This window comes from Triturus cristatus, chromosome 1_1 (assembly GCF_964204655.1).
Source record: "Triturus cristatus chromosome 1_1, aTriCri1.1, whole genome shotgun sequence".
Taxonomy (NCBI): domain Eukaryota; kingdom Metazoa; phylum Chordata; class Amphibia; order Caudata; family Salamandridae; genus Triturus; species Triturus cristatus.
The window spans coordinates 1,041,969,160-1,041,989,412 of record NC_140579.1 but is presented as its reverse complement, the minus strand read 5'-3'; positions in this window follow the sequence as shown (position 1 = coordinate 1,041,989,412).

Below are 20,253 nucleotides of genomic sequence, written 5' to 3'. Positions count from 1 at the left end.
AGCTGGATTCAGCCTTTTGTTCATAGGCAATTGCCCAAAAATATTATCTTTGTTAGACATCACATAATCTATTTTCCCTAACAAATAGAAAACACTACTCAACACACTACATGAAATTCCATACGTAGCTGGTAAATGGTGATAAGTAACACCCTCCGAAACGGATGCAGGTAACTGCATACATACGTAGCAATCCCTTACTTCCATTGTCTTCACATATTCATATAGCAATTTTGAAAAAACATTACTAGAAAAATCATGAATTGACCTATCTTTATGCATGAAAGTATTACTAATTCTAGTTGGGACTACTTTTTGTGAATTCTTCTCTACATTAGTCTCATTCTCAGTATGTATCTCAAATGTACCTATTGTAACTCTAAATGTAACTAATAAAGCTAAAACACCCCATAGTAGCATTATTAATCCAGTACAGCAACAGCACATTCTACACCATCTTTTCAAAAAGGCACATCTACTTTGATTATTTTCTATGTTAGCCATTTTACTACTTAGACCGTGTCTTTTGACTTAGCCTCTACTACTCCACTACTGCTATTCTTTATTTCTGGATTACTTCAGACAGCTAAATTTCAGACTTTCTCTTTTTCACTTTTCTCCAAGTGATTTCTTCAGTTCACTCAATTTGGATATTCATCACTTTTCACTTCTTCTTCAGCAATATCAAATTGTATCAGATCATCAACAACATCCTGTGCATCCGACTCTTCTCTAATGTCAGTCAGGATAACTTTTAAGATTCCAACAGAATTTTCCTTTTCCTCAACCACTTTTCTCAAGATCCCCTCCGGATTGTCTCGATTCACTGTTTCTTCTTCTTCTCCTTCAGACAGTGCTACAAAAGACCATTCCGGTGATCTGTACTTTTGGTTGGGTCTTCTAATTCTCTTTATCTCCTCGGGTTCTTTTGATTTCTTTTGCTCCTTTTTCTTCACTTCATTTTGACTCGACACCTCATTCACTTGTTCAGCTTTCGATGTATTTGCTCTTATCAGTCTGTATCTCAGCTTCTTTACTCTGTTATTAGGCCAAAGATCTCCTCTTACAACCTTTTTTGGTCTTGTTTCTTTATTATTTCTTTCTCCAATCCAAGTTCTCTTTCTCAGAACTCGACCCTCTGATTTTCCATTCTCACTTTCATCCGATTCTGTTTCAAATGCCTCTTGTTCTTCAGCAGTTTTCTTTTGCTCCACACTCTTTATCACCACTGTTTGAGACTTCCCTATTTCTTTCCCTCCTGGGGTCTCCGACACGCAATCTTCTTGCTGTCTACTTGTCCCTTCACCTAGCTTATCAGGAATGTTCCCTACACCTCCTCGGGGGTCTTCCGCAATCTGTCCCTCTCTATCTTCTTCTGACCCTACTTCTTCAAGTGTAATCTCAAGTGGAATTTCAACCTCCTCATCTGATTCAGGAGTAGTCTCTGTGGAACTGCTCTTTTCTCTTCTTTCTTCTTCACTGCTTATTGGAACTTCAGGCTCTCTTACAGAATCTGATCTCCCTTTTGAAACTCTCAATGTTTCTCTTGAAGCTTCTCCTGGAAAGAAAGACTCTCTTTCTCCTTCAGCTCTTCCAGAATTTTGATTTCTCCTTACTGGTTCTGTTTCTTCATCATCACTGGAATCTGACTCTTCAAAATACTCTTTACCAGTCCCGTCTTTTGGGTTTGGAACTCTCAGAGTATGACTTGCATGTACCCAGTTTTTCACACCAGCACACTTCACTGCAGTTGTCGTAGTCAGAATGACTTGTCTTGGCCTTCCCCACCTTGGAACCAAGCAATTTCTTCTTCTGTGCACTTTAATCCTCACCCAGTCCCCTGGACTCAGATCATGAGCTTGCTTCTTCTCAAGTGTAGTAGCGTCTTCTCCAACCTGGTGAAACACAGAATGAACTGCGTCAGCCAGGCCTTTACAGTAATCCAAAATCATGTCATCAGTTATTGTCATCAACTTATTGACAGGTACAAATGCATGACGCATTGCACGTCCCATCAAGATCTCATGTGGACTCAAACCAGTAGTTCTATCTGGAGTAGATCTAATAGTCATTAGCACTAGAGGCAAGACATCAGGCCATTTCATTCCAGTGGCTAAACACATCTTACCAATCCTGTTCTTGATTGTGCCATTTATCTGCTCCACAACACCAGAAGCCTCTGGTCTGTAAGCACAATGTAGCTTCTGCTGTATTCCCAATGCTTCACAAATCAAACTCATGAGCTCATTATAGAAGTGTCCACCTCTATCAGACTCAATCGTTACTGGAAATCCGTACCTAGGAATCAACTCTCTTAACAGTAACTTTGCCACTGTTATTCCATCATTTCTCCTAGTCGGATAGGCCTCCACCCATCTTGAGAACAAACAGACTACCACTAGAACATACCTCAATCTGTTCACATTTCAATGAAATCAATCTGCATTCTGGTAAAAGGACCACCTTCTCTGCCTATTGTTCCTAGACTCACCACTGTCTTTTTCCCAGTGTTAAATTGCTGGCGAATCAAATATCTTTGACAAATGCTTTCTGCAATCGTCCTGAACTTTGCATTGTACCAAGTCTGTTTAAAAGACCTGATCATCGCATCCCTTCCCAAATGTCCCTGGCCATGATACATTCTTGCCATTGCTGACAACATAGAATTTGGCATGACTGGTCTACCATCTCTATAGATCCAGACATGATCTGTTTCTCTTGGGGCACAACCTGCCTTGATCCAGTCTTTCTTTTCTTCCTTTCCTGCCTCATCCTGCAACTGTTTCACCTCATCCCACGTTTCTAGGACATTAGTAAATATCACAGAACAAAAATACATTTCCCCTTCTCGTTCCCTATTAATCGAGTGATTATTTTTAGCACAATACTGTGCAATGTCATTTGCAAATCGGTTTCCAATTGTCACAAAATCATCTCCTTGTCCATGAGCAGCACATTTTACAACTGCTAATTCCTTAGGCAGCTGTATCGCCTCAAGCAATTTTCCAATCACCTCAGCATTCTTTATTGGAGTCCCACTCGACGTCAAGAAACCTCTCTGTAGCCAAAGCTGGCCAAAATCATGCACAACTCCAAATCCATACTGACTATCAGTCATCACAGTCACTCTCAGATCTTTCCCAATTTCACAAGCTTTCGTCAATGCCACCAATTCAGCAACTTGTGCAGATTTCACTCCTTTCAATGGTGATGCTTCCATAACTTCTGAAACCTTGCACACTGCATATGCTGCACTCAGCACACCATCATCATTCCTCAGACATGATCCATCCACAAACAGTACATGATCACTCTCAGGCAATGGAAGATCTCTTATGTCTGGTCTCGGTTTTGTACAGTAATCCAGCACATCCAAACAATTGTGATCATCTTCTTTCACACCCACATTTTCATTATCTGGCAACAATGTTGCTGGATTCACATTCACACATCTCTCAAGAGTCACATTTGATGCTCCCAGAATGACTTTCTCGTATTTAGTCAGCCGACTATGTGACATATACTGAGTTCTGCTTATTGTCAAAATAATTGCCACATTATGAGGTACAAATACCCTTACAGGATATCCCATTATGATTCCTTCACTCTGTTCCAGACTTTTACATGTTGCAGCTACAGATTTCAGACAACCTGGTAAACCCACAGCTACAGGGTCAAGTGTTGATGAGAAGTACGCAATAGGCCTTCTCAGTAATCCATGTTTCTGAATTAACACTGAAAGTGCACATCCATTTCTCTCACTGCAGTACAACTCAAACTCTTTTTCATAGTCTGGCATACCTAAAGCAGGGGCTTCACACATTCTGCTCTTCAACTCCTCAAATGCTGCCATTTGTTCTCCATCTAGTTCCAATGGGTCTTTCATCTCATTTTTTGTCAGCTTAATCAGGGAAAAATTAATTATCCACTGACGACAATAACCCACCATCCCCAGAAACATCCTCACTTCTCTCTGGGTCTTTGGGGCTTTCATTTCTCTGATAATTCTGATCCTGTCATCAGTCACTTTTCTCAGACCCTTTTCAATATTGTGTCCAAGATAATGCACCTCTTTCTTGCAAAATTTCAATTTGGCTGGAGATACCTTTAACCCTCCATCTGCCAGATGATTCAGTAAAGCTATGGTATCTACTTCACAAGCTTCACGTGTCTTTGATGCCACGAGTAGGTCATCAATATATTGCACTAGTACTGAGTTTTCAGGCATGATCAAACTCTCCAATGACTTTTTCAATAACTGATTGAATATCGAAGGACTCTCTGTATACCCCTGTGGGATTCGACACCATGCTAAAATACGCTGGCCAAACCTAAATGCAAAAATCGGCTGGCTATCATGATGCAATGGAATTGAAAAGAAAGCATGACACAAATCAATCACTGTGTACCACTCAGCATCATGTGGAATCTGATACAAAATCACTGACGGATTTGGCACAATCGGACAACATGCCACCACAATTTTGTTAACTTTTCTCAAATCCTGTACAATCCTGAACTTCCCATTAGGTTTCTTTAGCCCCATCATCGGTGAATTACATGGACTACTCAGTAGTTCTCTCAAAACTCCTTGCTGAATCATTTTCTCAATTATAGGAGTTATTCCTTCAATTATTTCTGGTGTCATTTTGTACTGAGGAATGTTAGGATAAGTAATTCCCTCTTTCACTGAAATTTTCACAGGATCTACATTATTCATCAATCCCACATCCTCTCCAGTAAAATCCCAAACTGTCTTTTTCACTGTGTCTCTCAGCTCTTGAGGCAAATCCTCTGGATTAAACACAGCATATGTACCAAGCATCTCACTTTCTCTATTATCTAGAGTCATTCGGTACAAAACATCTTCATCTTGTGTTTCAAAAGCTATTCCATCCGGAGTACAAAAAATTGTACAGTTCATTTTACATAGCAGATCCCTGCCCAACAAGTTCACCGGACTAGTGTCACAGACTACAAATCTGTGCATATCTGAAAATTTCCCTATTTGTACCCTTACTGGTTCAGTAAGACGTGTCTTGATTTGTGTATTTGCTACACCAACTACTTGGATTGCTTCATCCGAGAGAGGAAGATTTCTAATATCTGCTGACCTGACAGTTGATCTTGTCGCACCTGTGTCTACTAAAAAAGTAACACTTTCTTCATTTATTTTTCCATCTACAAATGGTCCTGCCTGGTCTATTTCTAGAGTTGCACCAAGTATGCACTCTTCCTCCTCTCCTCGGCACCGTCAATAATCACCTTCAGACTCACTCCCTTCATTCTTTAACAAATACTGTTGTACCTGGTTAGAACGCCTTGGTTTGTTTACCTGCTCCTCATTGTAGAATCCCGAATCCTGATTGTACTTTTGTGACCCTCTACTCTGCGGCAAGGGCGGTTTTGGCTCTTGGCTCTGCTGTCTCACAACCTTCTGTTGTTGCTGCTGTTGATTATTCCCCTCGTTCTGCACCTGTTGATTTAAGGTTTTACTCTCGTTATTCACTAATGGTGGATTGGTACATTCAGATCTCCAATGTCCCAGTTGGCCACAGTTGTGACAAGGGAACTTTTTCTTCGCTTCCTCAAGATTCCCCTTTCCTTTCCCTGCATATCTGGGCCTATTCCCTGGATTATTTGCCTGTTCCACCAACTGTGCTTCTTGTCTCTCCGCAACCTTCACTTGTGCCCACATTGCTTTCTCTTTCAGCTTTCTCTGTTTTGCTTCAATTTCATCACTGAAGTACTTTGCATGTCTCAGAATCTCATCTATTTTCTTACTCTGCCAATCCACTGTATGCTCACGAATTCTCTCACTAATCTCAGGTCTCAGGCCATATACAAATCTGTATACAAAATGACTCAAATCTTTGTCACCCAGGTGCTCATCCCCACTGAATTGTTTAAACGCCAGTATCAGCCTCTCATAAAAAGCATGAACTGATTCTTTTGCTTCCTGATGTGTTCGATCTATCTTAACCCAGTCTGTCTCTTTTGGAGGTACTTTACTTTTCAGGTATACAATCACCTGATCATACTTCCTCATTACCTCTGGATCTGGTGCTCCTGTTCTCTGATCTCTTGGATATTCCTCAGTAGGCCAACTTACAACTATTTTACACTCAGCCCACAAGTCTGCTGGAACAATTATATCAAACAGACTATTCAGGTCAATCCACAGCACTTTTGACAATTTCACAAACCTGTCTACCTGCCTATACCACTCGACGGGCTTTTCTCTCAGTCGAGGGAAATCATTCGTAAATGATAGAATATCCTGTCTGGTCCATGGAACATGTACATATCCTCCTCCAGGTATTTCTCTCATAGGATAAGCATCCACTGTTTTCTCTTTTTCTCTCACAGGAAATGCTGAATAAGTCCTGTCCACTGATTCTTCCCTTTTCTTATACCACCTATCCTTCCATTTTTCTACGTCACCCCATTTTCGCAATAAGGCGATCATCTCTTTAATCTGTCCTGTTCTACCATTACCATTCAAATTTTCAATATCCTTGTCTGTAAAATCCATCCTGTAAGACCTCTGCAATGCTTTCACCTTATCAATGTCAACTCCTTGCTCACTCGCTATTGCTCTTAACCTATCATGCGTATTTTTAGCTCTCCAGGTAATGTTTTTACACATGAATAACAATTCTCCATCATGATGACTTTTTAGAATGTCTGTAGGAACTGTCCCTACAACAAGCTCCTCTAATTCTATGCGAAACTTGGCCACATCAATTGCCTGGAAATCTTTATCCCTCTTTTGAAGGACTCTCATCCAATCATTCAAATCTTCAGCTGTTATTTCAGTAGTTCTTTTCACTGGAACCACCTTTTCTGGCATCCTCTGTGGTTCTAACATTGGCATCCCTGAACAACTAGCATCACTAGTATCCAATCTCGAATTAGACTGTACCTCTAATCCTCCACTGCATGTGTCACGTCTGAATTGTCTCAAATCATCATTACTTTCTGTACTTTTTCCTGAATCTCCTGAGGGACCAGCCAAACTTGTTATCTTATTCCCAACATATGGAACCACCAAACCATTTTCACCCATCCTCTGTTTATCAAAAACAGGCATAACCGGACCTATAGTTACAGGCACCGTAACAGCTTCTAGATTCTTCGTCAGTTCCCTAATCTTTTCAGTCAGTTCTGATGTAGTTCTGGCTAATTCTCTCGTATTCTCATCACCACATCTTTTCTCTCCCTCTTTTTCTCTGAAAGGGTTACCACTTCTTAATTCAGGTGTCACAACTTCTGTCTCAATGATACGCAATGTATCTCTTATCGGAGAAACAACTGGTGTGCTCTCTTCTGGTTCCGGTCTATATGGAGGTGGTCTCTTGTAAATCATGTCATTCAAGACCTCATCCTCATAATCGCTAACTCCATATCTTCTCACTTCTGCCTCAGGAACCCTCTCCATACCCTTCCTTTCTTCCTTCTCGTCAACTGTTCTCATAGGATATAATCCCTCTGACATACTAGCATCTCCCCATCTCCTCATTCGATCATGATGAGTTTCACGATCATGTTTCCTCCCAAACATGTATCTATAGTTGCCTCCAGACCTCTGTTTTTCTCGCTCATGTACTTCCTCTTCCCATTCCACCAAAGCCTCAAACTGTGTCGGCCTTGGTCTAGGCTCTAGACCCATCATTTTTTCTCGCAAATTTCTCAACACGGCCAGATTAAATGAACCATGTTCCGGGAATGCTAAGACACCATCTTCCTTAGTATATCTAGCCCAATTCTCCAACCATATACAGGTATGATACCCATATCTCGCAACCATAAAGGATGCAGGCGTTTTCGTTGGAGGTAACAATTCACCTTCTCTTGTTTTAACATCTTTATCCTTGTCAAACCATCTCTTTATTTTTCCGAACAAGGATTTCTTCTTTTTCTCTTCTTGGTGATACATTTCTGCGTTTACCAAAACTTTCTAATCCCTTCTGTAATACAACTGTACAATACAATATTTTATCCAATAACAGCGCGGCTCACACCAACGCACCAATCCCAGCGCGAGCACTGTTCTGATTCACTATCCAATCAGAGCGCGGTCTGTATTACGTCAGCAGTCGCTGCAGTCGCTCCTGCTCCTGTCTCCTGTCACTCGTCTACCCCTCCTTTACAAAATCTTCTCAGTAGACTTTGTGTCAAATTTTTACTATATCTATTAGTTACAACATATAAACATCTCCATTTTCTGCTTCGCTAACCATAGAATAGTAAAGAAAATCTTTTTCACAAGAATCCCGTTTTTTCCCTGAAACAGCACTCACTTCTGCTCCACTACGGAATTAATACTCTCGTTGACACAGTAGCACATTCTTCTACTCTGCCCTTCTAACATGCATCCGATAACTGCTTCCTCCTGGACTGTTCCTAGGAGCTTTCACAATTAACTAAATGCTCATACATTCACGCACTTTCATACAAGAAAATATAATACATACACACAGAATCCTGCTTTTCCCGAGAACAGCGAACAGTCTGTCCCACTACAGAATTATATCACACATTAACCAAGCAGTGTTTACCTCTGCCCAGTCCTTCAAACAAGCTCTGAGAATACCTATTACTCCTCCCGTGATAAGCTTTAACGGCAAACCTTACGGATCCCTGGGACTTAAGACCAGAGTTTCACAGATAACCTTCGCTATCATACACACTCCTTTTATACTAGAAATATATCCCTAATAGTAACACACGACGATGTCACTGATTCCGAACCCAGACAATGTGACGCGCAACTTCAATTGTCACACGTTTTTCCTGCATACGTACAGGACCAACAATCCCGTCTTTCCTGAGAGCAGTATATACTTCCCTCTGCCCTACTACGGAACTGCTACCAGCTCCCAAATTCCAGAAGCACTACGTAAAACTCAACACGACGACTCCAACATATAGTATTAGTACATATACCAACATCAATCAATAATCAATAAATCAAAAGCCAATGTACAAGCAATCTAATCAGATCAAGACAATAATCAAAACCATCAAATTCTGCTACCAGGAAATTGGTGCAGATCAGGGCATATAAATTCTCCCTACTTCCATGGACAGAGTAATTTCACAGATACACGCACATACACTCACCATACACTTGGGCCCATTTCACTAATATACACTCAGATTACTCTATCGGTACCAACCATGGGAGAGGAATCCTCCTAAACACCCTGCATCTACAACGAGGTCAATGAGACCAAATTGATACTGTCTTGAGTCATGATTTAAACAACAATAATCACAATAGAGTACTCACTAATTGACAAGAAATAACCACCAACACTGTATTTAAAATTATGGTACTTTATCTAAAATTAGTTTAAATGGAAAGGCAATCAAAATAAAATCATTATTCTCATAGTTACCTATTCTAGCTAAATGTCATAAATGGGTCAGGACAGGTCTCTTAGTAGAAGTCTCCCAAGTCGCCGTCCTCACAGCATCGATCCTCACCAACGCAAGTTTGGGAAGAAGTGGCCTCAAACATCCAAATGCAATGACCACGGACCCTCTCTAGTCTAGTATATTTATAATAAAAATTTACAAAATAAAGCAACATAAAATGTTCTGAATTTCCGTTGAGCCGCAGAGCAGAGCGAGCAGGAAAGGATGTAGCATCGCTACATTTGGAAAATCTCCGCTCAGAAAAATCACAAAAATAAAAAGACGGAAGAAGGAAACTCGAGTTTACAAATGTTTCTTTCGAAGCCGCTCTTCCTTGATATCTCTAGCAGAGCCACCGCAGCATTCTCATTGTTCATTGTAACCTTATCCTCGTCCAAGGCACTTGGACTTACGCCCAGAACTGCTGTCCTCACGGAAAACTTTTAAACCGGGCGAAGGCTGTGGTCAGGTGACTCTCGACCATGTTCAGCAAGGCCCTCTCATCAGAATTCGATCACTCGAATACAGGCTGCAAACGGTAGCCATTTTTCTTAGGCCAAAACGAACCATCTTAATCGAAAGAAATACAAACAACGTTACTACATCATCGCAATGATTAAACAGTGTTAATTCCCACTAATACCCTTATGTGTATGTAATTAACTAGCCATCTGCAACATATTTAAGCATTAGTACACGTTATTACAAAAGCGTTTTGTGCTTTTAAACAAACAGCACTTAGCAACATTCATTTAATAAAACCTGCACATTATTATTAAGCAACATGTATGCATCCCACGTATAATTTCTCTTTGTTAATCGTGTTGGTTAATTAGAATTTTCACACAAGACAAATAATTACTAATTATGAATTAGTATTTTTTAATCACAACTTATAGACAAAACTGGAGCTTAAAAAACCCGATAAATTTTCAACAGAAAACTCTGCTCCAGCAATGGTTGGGTCTAAATTATCCTGTGGGTGTCTAATATAAAGTGCAACGTTATCTGCATACCTGGAGACCAGGATTCCACGCTCATGAAACTGTATTCCCCGATGAGCATGGTGCTGACGTAGCCTGGCTGCTAGTGGCTCCATGGCAAATGCAAATAAGAGGGGTTACAAGGGACACCCCTGCCTCATGCCACGAGAAATTTAGAAAGGGTCGGATAATAGCCCATTCACACGCAGCCTAGCAGTGGGGAGATGTATAGTAGCTTGATGAGATTCAGAAAATTCCAGCTAAGACCCAACAGCTGCACAGTTGTAATAGAAAGGTCCACTCCAAAGAATCAAACACCTTAGTGGCATCTAGCAGGGCGGCAATCGCCGGTAGGCTCTGGTCTACGCCGTGCATGACCGCTAACAGGGTTAGAATATTGTGTGCTGTGGCGCGGTACAGCACATACTCCGACTGATCCGGGTAAATCATGACAAGGAGTAGTGGGGCCAGTCGATTCGCAATTAATTTTGCTGAAATATTGTTATCATTGAGAGCGGTCTATAGGAGTCACATGATGTGGCAGGTTTACTGGGTTTAAGGATGGGGACAATGACTGCCTCGTGGAGTGGCGCGGGGAGTTCTCCTGTCTCCACAGATGCTTGATACATAACGAGAAGATGTGGGATCAGTATGGAAGTGAATTCCTTATAGAAGGATGTCGTGAGGCCATCCAGACCAGGTGCCTTATCGTTCGGGAGGCTGCGGATAACCTAGTGGACCTCTTCCTCGTGAGCTACTGGTAGCTCTCCAGCTGCTCATAGGTTGCTCTCCTTTTTGCATCCCGGCCAACTAAATGAAAAGCTTTTCTTGGGTGAATTAATATATGTGGATCAAAATCGAAAGTGTGTACTCAAGACAAAAACGTGTGTATATTCATAACTAATGCATTCATGTTTCGAGAGACTTATTATTAATAGTGACTTGGTTCCAGTGGCATTGCTGTTATGTTTCACCCATGTAGAATTGACAAAGCATTTTTTACATTACTGCTGGGGACCGTGCCTGATGCACTCACACTGCTGGTAATCTTGCATATGAGGGCCACTAATGTAAACTTGACATGGCCCATATTAAAACTCTAATCATATTAGTAGCCCATGATGATTTTCATTGAAGATAAGAAGCTTTCACTACAGAACAGGTTGGAGACCCCTGCTCTAGATATTGGCGATGCATTTCATCTAGCCACACTAACTGTATGGTTTCCAGGTACTCTTTGGTTTGATCAGAGCGTAGATGTGATTTGGTTGAGTAAAAGTGAGAATAAAAAGTAGTCATTGTGTTCAGTATTTCAGGGAGGTTTGTGTGGTGTCTTGGTTGCCCGTCAACAAGACCTACTATATAATCATACACTTTATATGGCTTGATAAGTTGGGCTAAAGTCTTACCCCGACGCTCCCCCTCACCATATCTAATGGATTTTGCCTCCTGGCCCAGATAACAAACCTCACAGTCTGCCTCCTCATTATATTCCAATAGCGTGACCCGTATTCTCGCCCAACTATACCTGTTATTAGTTTGGAGCAATTCAGCTCTATTGTTCACAGCTCGGACTCCAGGCGTGCGAGTCGCGCACAGATGGCCTTCAATATTCCCACTTGTTTCGTAATGCAGACCCCCAGATAACAGCCCGTAAGGCCTCCCATAGCACATATGGGGACTCGACTGAGCCAGCATTCAGTGCAAAATAATCAATGATATTGGTCCGTATCTCTGAGCGGAAGACCTGATCTTGCAGGGTGCCAGCCGACAGGCACCAGGAGAAGGCCTGCGGGACCGTAAGGGGCAACACTAACTCCAGCAGTACCAGGGAATTGTCGGAGAGTGTGCGGGGGAGTATCGAGGTGCGGGTTGTCCATGTAAGAATCTCCCTAGTGACAAGCCAGCTGTCGATGCGCGACCATCCCCCTGTAGCAAACCTGATGCATGTGCTCTCCCTGAGCGTGCCATGTAGGGATCTCCTGCCAGCCAGGTTTTGATCTTCTATTAAGGTGTGAAGTTGTGTCACTGCCTTGGGGTGCAGGTAGTGGGGTGCTCCAGACCTATCCATATCTGGGTCCAAAAGAGCATTAAAATCTCTTCCCCAGATTATCGCCCAGGTCCTAGGTTCACAATGTGGTGCCATACCTCACTAAAAAATTGAGGGTGATCGGTATTGGGACCATAAATGCAAGCAAGTATGATTGGGTGTTGATGCAGAGTGCCAGCTAGAAGCACAAGGCGACCTTCCGAATCCAAATTTGCTTGTGTGTGTCCATGGCAATTTTTTATGAGTGCCAGCTAGAAGCACAAAGCGACCTTCCGAATCCAAATTGGCTTGTGTGTGTCAATGGCAATTTTTTATGTCTCAATATGGCTACTCCACGAGCATAGTTAGAGTAGCAAGAGACGTGTGTCCCTGTGCACCATCCAGCACGTTAGCGAGCAGTAGGGGAGGAGGTCAGGTGGAGCTCCTGCAAGAAGCATATGTAAGCTTGATGTCTTGCGAGGTATGCGTGCACAAGACAGCTTTTCTGGCGTCATTTAGCCCACGGACATTCCAAGTCAGACATTTCATGTCTGTGGTCATGCTGCTGTATGGTGATGGTGGCTGGTCTGATTGCCTCTAGTGTTGTAGGTGAATGTGTGGGGCAGCTGCATAGTGTGGTGATTGTCGATTATGCTTTCAGACTATGCAAACAAAATCGAGGGCGATGCTCTCATTCTGCCAATGGAGAGAGGAGGACAGGGGAAATGTCCTGTGTTAGGTGGTGTATGTGTTCTTAACAAACATAACAATAACTCACTGTAAAGCAAGAATCCACCCCCACCCACTCCAACCCCTGAACTCAGTTAGCACCCATAACCCACCCCAGACCCCAATATCAGCAACAATACTTGCGTAACAGATGGCCAATAGCTCAAGTTCAAACCCACAGATATAGGGCTCATCCCAGGGGGGACAGAGGAAAGCCAGGCAAACACCCCAGCCAAATCTAGGTTGGGTGGCTGAACCGACAACTGTCGCTCATAGTGTTGAATATCAATTACATTCAACATTCAATAATAATTAGCCACATGTGCCCTGCTGGCAACAATCATAGGGCACCGTGTAGCAGAGTGTCAGCCAGATGAGCCCCAGTATAGGTTACATATAGGGATAGCACTTATCATTCTCATTAGCGATGCCACCTCCTCACGGCTTGGGATCCCCTTGGCATGCTTTTGTCCAAGTTTTTAGCACATTTTTGGGCTGCCTTTGCACTGGTAATGAAATGTGTCTTTTCTGCGTGTTCAATTCTGTTTGGCAGGGTACAGGAGGGCTTATCTAATCTCTGCTTTTTGCAACAACAAAAAAATTTGGCGGGTAGAAAATCCTTACGGGCTGTCTGAACTGCAATAGTGAAATCCGGGTAAAAGAAAATAATGTTGCCTCGGAATTGTACCTCTCCCCGATTCCTAGAGAGGTGCAGCACCACATCCCTGTCTTTGTGGTTAAGGGAGGCACACGAATATAGGGCGCACCGGAGCGCCCGGAGGAGGCAGCGACGCTAAGGACTTGTGCGCCCGCTCCATGATAAACACCGGGGACAGAGCGGCACCAAAGAGTTCCTTGAGCATTGTTGTGAAGTAGTCCTCCATATTGTCGATAGCTGTGGACTCTGTAAGACCTACGATACGCAAATTATTGCGCCTAGACCGGGCCTCTAAATCTTCTTTTTTAGCTTTGATGGTGGCTAAGATCCTGTCCATGCGGAGCAGTTGCTCACTGCTCGCAGTCTGATTTTCATCAATATCTGAGACCCTGGTTTTAAGTTGGTATAGGTGATCCCCATGTTTGTCTACCCTCTTACTCATTCTTTACAGACGCTGTGCCATCCCATCTAGTTTAGCATCAATGACTTTGAGGCTGGTTTTTACATCCACCAGGATCTCCTTTAGGTCATCATCTCAACTAGTTGCCCCTGTGGAATGGTCTGGGCCCTGAACCCCATGCTGCTCCAGCTCTGCCCAGCTTATAGTGTTTTTATTTTCAAACAGGAGCTTTTTTGGGCACATATCAGGCTTGCCCATCTTGGAGGGTCGGGCAGCACCTGGTCGACAACAAGCTATGTAGGCCTGAACAGCCTGAAATAATAGCAGGGACCGCAGTGATCGGGAGTGGCCGGCTATCGCACTTCACAGCTCAGTGTTTGTAGATTCAGGACATCAAGGCAGTCCAAGCAGATGATCACAGGCCAATCCCACCTCAGATGCCCAGGCTCAGATCTCCTTCAATAGGGCTCCCCGCTATGCAGAGGCTACAGCAGCCGGAGTGGGAGGGTGCCGGCATGGGACTTACCGGTCGTGGCCCTCGCTGTCCCCACAGGTCTGACCGATCTCCTCTTCATTAGGCCGTACCTGTGCGTGGCAGGACACAGGCGCAAGATGTAGGCGGCCAGCACTCGTTCCAGGTCGCACCTCGAGGTCATTGCCACGGACCCGGGGATCCGCTGACCGAGCGGACAGCATCAGTCCAGCAGGCAGCAGGATCTGCAACTCACCCCACGGGCTTAGTTGCAGCCCTGACAGCCTAGGCTAGGCCCGATATCATCCACCGCTGCTGTCTCCGCCACAATGTCAGGCCCCCTGCAATAAACTGCACAAAGGAGTGCCCCCGTGTCAACTTCACGTAGGTGAACGCTGGTTAATCCCCGATGTGCACGGATTAGGGAGGATGATTGATTCAACGGGCGGAGCCCCTCTATCGAGTGGCCATCTCGCTGCACAACAAAGCTCCACCCTCAATGTTTCATGTTTTTTAAAACATTTTTGCCCATCTCTTTTAGTTGGTCGTTAAACAGATTGACCAGTGGCGGTTTCTCTATTAGGTAATAAGAAGGGAACCCCAATATTCGAACCTGGGGTGATTCTTAGTATTTTGGAGAACAATGGTTCTTATAGGGCCAGTTTGGTCCCAACAGCATGAACGATTAAGTTTAGAGCAATGTCAATCAGTATGGCTATCCCATAGGGCATCTCAGGTGCAATTGATGCCGGATGGAGCAAAGCAGTAGAAAGTATTCAACTGTACACAGGGACTCAGATGGGCTTTTTTTAAATATGCAATATTTATTTATAGCCAATAAATAAAAATGCAGCGTATTTACTTAGAATGTAGTTCAGGTGCTCACAAAAAATAAGTGACAGCAACCGTGATGTGGAGAGTGAGTGTGACTTTTAAATTATATACATTGACAACAAAAGATAGAGACTCCTGGGTGCAATTTAAACAGTAAAAGGAGTCTCCTGTTGTATAGGGGTCGACGACGTTTCGATCTCACTGATTTGAGATCATCATCATTCTGGCAGCCGAATTCTTCATGCTTACAGACATCTGATGATGATCTCAAATCAGCGAGAGCGAAATGTCGTCGACCCCTATACAACAGGAGACTCCTTTTACTGTTTAAATTACGTGGTGAATTAAGCTCTGGAGCAATCTATTTTTTTTAATAACTTTTATTTTGCATTTTCAAAAAACAGAACATGACACAATACATTTCAAAATGAAGTGGAAAGCATGGCCTGAGTCCCCCACCTAGGCAATTAGCAACCATGAATTACAGTTTTGCTCAGAGCGCATACTGAAAACATCATTCCCTTCATACAACTCCAGTAGAACACTGTTGGAAAGTCAGTTCCTGATGAGCCTCTGTCTGTGTCAAATGGTGAGATGTTGTGCATATCAGACGCCCTTAGAGTTCTAGACGTTGTTATGTGGAGCCCTCCCACCAGTTGCAGGTGTCATATGTGAGTCGTGAAGGGGCATCGTTTGACATTGAACTTGGGCACATGATCTTGTATAACAGCAGTTAATTCTTCCATGGCTTAATGTGACCAGATCTTTCTCCACAATTTATTCAGAGAGGGAGTAAATACTGTTTACACATCTGGACCACACACAGTCGTGCTGCCTACAGTAAGTGAGAAACAGGCGGCCCTGTTGGGTCTTTGAAAGAAAATGCCTATATGACCCAGGGTCCCCTAAGAAGATCATGAGTGGATCTAGCAGTAGCAAGAAAATCGTGATGGTCAGTATTTCTCTGCCCCAAAAGTACGGATAAGTGGGCAGGACCACCAAGTGTGCGAAAATGTGCCTTGTTCACTACACTCTTTCCAACATAGGCCGGAGCCCCTGAACATTTTTGCAAGTCTGATGGTCATGAGGTACCAACGAGTCAGTATCTTATAAGCGCTCTCTGTGTAACAAATACAAATCAAGGACTTCTCCACTCTCTGCCATATGGCGCCCCAAGTGTCGTCAGAAATCTCGACATTCAGTTCTTTTGTCCATTGTAGGACATAAGCATGTTTTTTTGGGGGGAGGGACGAATTGTAGAATGTATTGGTACAGCCACGATATGCTTTTTTGGCAGGTACTATTAAGATAAAGGGACTCTGTAGGGGTAGCCTCACGCTTGAGGACCAGTTGTGTCGAGGGCCTTCCTGCCCAGTGGAGGTCCTGGCTATATGTGTTTTGCCTGGTCATTGTCATGTTATAAACATTTATTAAGCGATCGATTACCCAGCAGGGTGTATTGGCGCTAGTCAGAGTATGGCAATGATGTACTGGGTTAAGAAGGCCTATAGAAGAGAGTTGAATAGCCAGGTCTTGAGGGATTTTCTGAACCAAGTGGCCAAGTCTCCCCGTGAACGTGAGTCGCCGTCATCATAAAAGCCATATAGAGCAGGGGCTCGGCCCTGCATCCAGTTAAAGGAGCCTGGATCGACCGAGCCTGGCAGGACATCTGGGTTGTGTCAGGGGGGTAAGCTGGAAGGGATAGCACAGAAATGTTCTACGCTGGTGCAGGAACAATCTCCTTTTGAGATTGTGCACCGTGGCTAATTTTACTTCCTTTAAATACTCCATGAAATGTTATTTGCTCTTTTAGGTGCTGTTTTCATCTGCTGTTGGTTCTTAATGGCAATAAGCTTTGGGGGGAGGGAGGTGGTTGTGTGTTCAATTAATGATAAAATAAGATTACTGATTCAAGCATTTCTGTAACTAGTTTTGCAATACATACCAGAGCTACCCTTGACGAGGCAGGCCTCGAAAAGTTATAAAATTGTTACTCGACCTCCAGGTCCAGTGATTTAAATAATCTACTCGGCCTGATTATAATTGCTCTTGACCCATAAACTGGTTTAAAATTATGTGATCATGGGCAAATATTTGAATTCAATGAGCTGCCTTTTTCTTCTTTATCGCATATGAGAGCACCTTCAATACACAAGTACAGCTTATCTGCTGTACAAAAAACACGTTTGTGTGATATAATAGACTAAGCATTTGCTCCATATAGAATACAAGTTTAGCCACATGCAGTATACACATGACGGCTGAATTGGCTCTTAGTTCGTTAACCACATTGTCATCAGGGTGGGGGCAGGAATGCTTCTCAAATCATGTTTAAAGCTATCATTTATAATAAATAGATACCGAAAGCATGAAGTGATAGCACACTTATTTTCAATCAGCAGATTTTCCATTGAAATGGCCACAACATTTCCTACTGACATGGTTTTGTAGCTTAAACTATATAGTGTACAATGTTTGAAAATTTAGTTTCTGCAAATTTCTCATTCGCACATCACCAAGTAAAGTGTTCTGATTTGTTTTGCTTCTACTTAAATATTTCATTGCATCACACTTCTAAATTAAAAAAAAAAAATTGTGATTCCTGATCTATTCTTAAATACTTGTACAATTCATTTACAAGCTGTTTAAATAATTTGTGTTAGAAATAAAACATCTATCAGCCTTTTGTTTCTCGACGATTGTCAGACAAAAACCTCCAGGATAAGTTAAGAAACAAAAAGTAAAAAAAAAAACTGGCATTTCACCTCTGTCCTTAGACAGATAGCAAATATGTCATTATAAAAACAAGATTTAAAGTTGTCTTTATTGCTCATTCACGATCTGAATGAACAGAACACGTTCCTTCCAGCTTAAATTTTCTGGCCAGAACAGATGAGTAGGTGCTAAAAATAGCTAGACCTGATCAAATCTGATACGCCATAGCGAGTGAGTGAGTAGATTTTTCGAGGTCTGCAAGGGATGCCCAGTTGATTGAACTGTCCATTTGTTGTGTGAATGTGAAAATAACCCTTTCTAGACTCTCCCTTACTCTACCCCTCCTTGCATCATCTGACACCTCTTTTTCTATACCAATCCCACAAAACAAGCCTTTCTAAACTCTTCCCTCTGACTCTTTACACTCCACATAACTTTTTACTCAACCCAAGCCTCCTCCCACTGCTATGACCTCCAAAGAAAAAAAAGTCTAAATCCTTCACTCTTCTATCCCCCCACTATCCTTTTCAATCAAAATAACGGACTAACATGTCCACTTCTCAAATTTCATTTTTCACTTTACTAATTCAACACTAATCCTTTATGGGTTCCAGAATAGCGTGCTACTCGCCCAAAAAACGCTTCAACACCTCATCAGGGGTAGCAAGCACTATATAAACGCAAACGATTTTTCCACCTTCTATCCTTCCGCTACCCTTCTCTATCCAAATAACTGAATAACATATCCACGACTCAAATTACTTTTATATTTCACTATACTAATTCAATACTAATCCTTTATGGGTTCCGGAGTAGCATGCTACTCGCCTATAAAGCGCTTCAACACCCAATCAGGGGTAACAAGCGCTATATAAATGCAAAAGATTTCCCCTCTTCTATCTCTCTGCTATCCTTCTAAATCCAAATAATTGACTAATATCCACCACTCAAATTACTGACATATTTCACTATACTAATTCAACACTAATCCTTTATGGGTTCTGGAATAGCGTGCTACTCACCAAAAAAGCGCTTTGACGCCTCGTCAGGGGTATTATGCTCTATATAAATGCAATTACAGTACAATACACTACAATGGAATGAGTTAAAGCTGTATATGTTACAATTATGTGGCTAAGGCTTAGTGTTTAACTGTGCTACAGTAGACTAAATATAAATTACAAGCCAGTTTATTGATCAACAAGCATGTGAAGAATCCGATAGAAAAAGACATACATAACTCTTTTTATTTACACTTTAAAAAAAAGGATGTGTTAGACTTGGCATCCTTGGCATGGTTTCCCCTGACCTTTTGCCTCTACCTCCTGAATTTTTGACTGAGTGTAGGATTTAATTTATGCTGGCTTAGATGCTTTGGGCACTTTGCGACTGCTGATCATTGTCAAAGTGCAAGTGCCCCCTGTGTACATTGTGATTATGATTGGTTATCCATTATTGGTGTATTTGATTTACTAGTAAGTCCCTAGTAAAGTGCACTGTGTATGTCCAGGGCCTGTAAATCAAATGCTACTGGTGTGTCTGCAGCACTGATTGTGCCACCCGCACAAGTAGCCTTTAAAATGTGTCTCAGACCAGCCACTGCAGTGCCTGAGCACGCGATTTTAAACAGCCATGTCGACCTGGCAAGTGCACCCACCTTCCCTTTTCTTAAATGTAAGTCACCCTTAAGGTTGGCCCAAGATACTCCCATGGGCAGGGCACAGTGTATTTGAAAGGTAGGACATGTACTGGTTTTGTGTTACATATTATGATAGTGAAATACTGTGCATTTCGTTTTCACTATTACAAGGACTGGCTCTACCATAGGTTATCATTAAGGTTGCACTGTAACCTTTTACATGTGTAACTTTCAATTGGGAACAGCTAGAGGTTTGGAGTTGAGGCTCTCTGAACTCAGAATTTAATAACGCACCTTTTAGTAAAGGTGGTTTTTAAATTGTGTTTGAAAATGCTACTTTTAGAAAGTGGTTGTTTTCTTGTTTAACCATC